A 2,877-nucleotide genomic window follows, 5' to 3' on the forward strand; every position below is an offset into this window, starting at 1 on the left:
CATTATAGAAGGAAACACGCCCCAAATCGAAAATATGTGCCCAGTGATATTAACATTAAATTAATGCATGCAGATTTTCTACAAAAGTACCCCGAAATGAAACTTTCATACGAACTTTACCGCCAACAAGTATCTGAGATGAATGAGTAGTGCTGGCAATGCGAAACATTCAACCTTCACTCCAAAAACTTAAAAAATGATAAAGAAAATATTGATTCCGACTGCGATGATTGCCAAAAATGGAAAAGTCGCTATGAAAATGCCATAGAAGCGAGAACTGAATATAAAAATAACGTATCTACATAAGCAGGATCTGAATTATTATTTGCTTCTGCAGACTTCCAAAAGATGGTTATTATATCACAAGTATAATAAGGTGAATTTGAAGAAATCACTGTGAAATGTTTAAAGAAATCATTTTTACACCAAGGATCATTTGTTTTAACGAAAGCTTTGTTCCTCTGGGAAAGTCGCTCTTGTTTGAAATGAAGGCGTGGCTGGAAGAAGTAAATCTGATCTAATATCAACCTTTTACAAATTTCTGTTGTTTCACCGTGATGTTAAAGACATAACAATTTGGCTAGATAACTGCGCATCGCAAAACAACGAATTGGGCCTTGTATTGCTTTTTAGTTTTTATTATTAACTCGTTAGAAGTAAATCTAAGTTTATTAAAATTAAAATATTTACAAACTGACCACACTTTCATGTCCGCTGACTCTTTCCAAGTGGAAAAGTTTTAAAACAAACAGGAAAAGTATTATATTTCGAGGATTTTAAAATGTGTGTCAAAAAATCAAATAGTTCAAGGGTAGAGAGGATTGAAATGAGCCTTAATGATTTTCATGATTTTATTGACTATTCTGCAAGATTCAAAATGAACAAAATTACACCTAAACCCTATTTAGCAAATTTTGATGATGTTCAATTTAAAAGGGGCTCTAAAAACCTTTTTAATAAAACCAAATTTAGTGGACCATTGATTGAACTCAACTTTTGGCCAAACATTATAAAAATGACCGACCAAAACCTGCGATCAGATTGGCCCCTAAAGGAATTGACAAGGAAAGGAAAGCCAAATTGCTGCAAAAATTACGAAACATTGTTCCGGCAAATCGAGTATCTTTTTGCTAAGATCTGCCAGTGAACGACGGAAATGATATTGAAAGTTACTAGTATTAGATAATGTATTATTTCTAGTTAACATAGGTTTTTCTTACAAAGTTTGTGTTGTTTGCTTTTATGTTATTTGCTAAACTATGAGTACTATAATGCAGAACTACTTAGTATGTCTATCCCTTAATAGTATGAGAATACTAAAACACAAAGTCGTATCTAACAAAAGTCAATTTTTTTATCGAATCCCAAAATTTACAACCTTAAGATTTCTTGTTTAAGTTTATCAACGTGAAGTCCACATTGAGATCTTAGAAAAGGACAGTTTTGCAAACAAGCGAAGATGGCATGTGATAATTTACAAATTGCTGAATATCTCAAAACTTCTTTTTTGCAGATACAACTTCCTGTCTTAGCAGGGCAGTATTGTCGTGCATGCTTTGAGAGAGAGAGTGTTTGGCAACATGGTAAAATTGACTGGCTAAGTCGCATAGGCGCGAACCGGCTCCACTCAATGTGTTTCTACTTGCGCCGAGGTCACTGGACTTTTCGAGGCCACCGTATTCCTGAATCACCAACTACACTAAATACGAATCTCCCGAAAGATTTTCGGCTCGAACGGAAGTCCAATAAAAGGAATTTAAATAAGAAAAATGCGTCTCTGCAATGGCGCAAAACATGCTCCAACATACGTTCGAGAAGACTGCAAGAAAGTGGACTTTGCTGTAAATGTATGCAAAAAAGTGATTAATCCTGCCCATTCTCTGAAGCTTCTTGAAACGTCGGAAAAATCTTCAGCTCTCAAACCAACTCAAGTTCACTTTTCATGATCGTCACGGCATTCTAAACAAACCGTTTGTGTTTTGATTCCATCGAATGCTTTATGAGATATTTAGAGTTCTCGATAGCCGAAAATACAAGCGGATAAAGCGATTCTCATTCTTCGGGACGTTTTCACGCATTTTTTACACGGTGAATTGCGCCCGGCCCAGACACCAAAATAGCACCCAAACTTAAATATTTAGATAATGCGTAATTTAGGCGGAGCGGATTCAACACAGCCAAGATTAGCCTAGTGTCGTTAACCCTGAACCCTCAGAAAAGCAGGGGTGGAACAATGCCCACAATAAAGGTCATTTTTACCTGAAGTCTTTGTGTCGCCCTGGCATATAAAAATTGCAATTATATTCAACTTTTGTCGTGGACATTTTCGATTTTATTCACCAGCGGTTTTATGAGTGCAACCTATCAAGCAAGTGCATTTGAACTTTGCGAAAATTTAACTACTGTATTGCAAAGTTCAGTTGAAAATAGCGCCTTTATACTCATTAGCTTATTGGGGTTTCAGATACTGCAAAAATAGTTTACTTTTCGTTTGCCGCTTTTTAGAAAACGATACAAAACAGTAAAAAACTACAGCAAATCTATGTATTAACAGTAAAGGAGTTTCCAACTGAGCTTTTAATTTTTAGGAATTTTGTACTGTTTTATTATACAGTTGAGTCCGGATATAACGAACTTGAAAAATTAACTAAAACTGGTTCGTTATATCCGGAGTTCGCTATAAGCGAATAATAATACAAAAACACGTGGTGTATTTTATGTAGTTATTTTTACATAGAGTAGTAGAAGTTAGTAGGTATGACTAAAAAGAACACAAAAAGATAAACAAAATTCAACTTGAAATCTACTTCATAAAGTCTGTAAATTTTGTTTGTACATTTCTGCTGCAAAAATACATGTTATTTATGTAGTTTTCAA

The 2,877-nt window shown here is 34.7% G+C and overlaps 1 protein-coding gene across 3 annotated transcripts in view; it reads left to right on the forward strand.

The window, feature by feature from the left end:
* LOC109545465 overlaps nt 1–2,877 on the forward strand; it is a 102,433-nt gene that overhangs the window by 43,229 nt on the left and 56,327 nt on the right. The window lies entirely within an intron of this gene.

This window comes from Dendroctonus ponderosae, unplaced genomic scaffold (assembly GCF_020466585.1).
Source record: "Dendroctonus ponderosae isolate FM_Combo_2020 unplaced genomic scaffold, Dpon_F_20191213v2 Dpon_F_20191213_5, whole genome shotgun sequence".
In the NCBI taxonomy this organism is placed as follows: domain Eukaryota; kingdom Metazoa; phylum Arthropoda; class Insecta; order Coleoptera; family Curculionidae; genus Dendroctonus; species Dendroctonus ponderosae.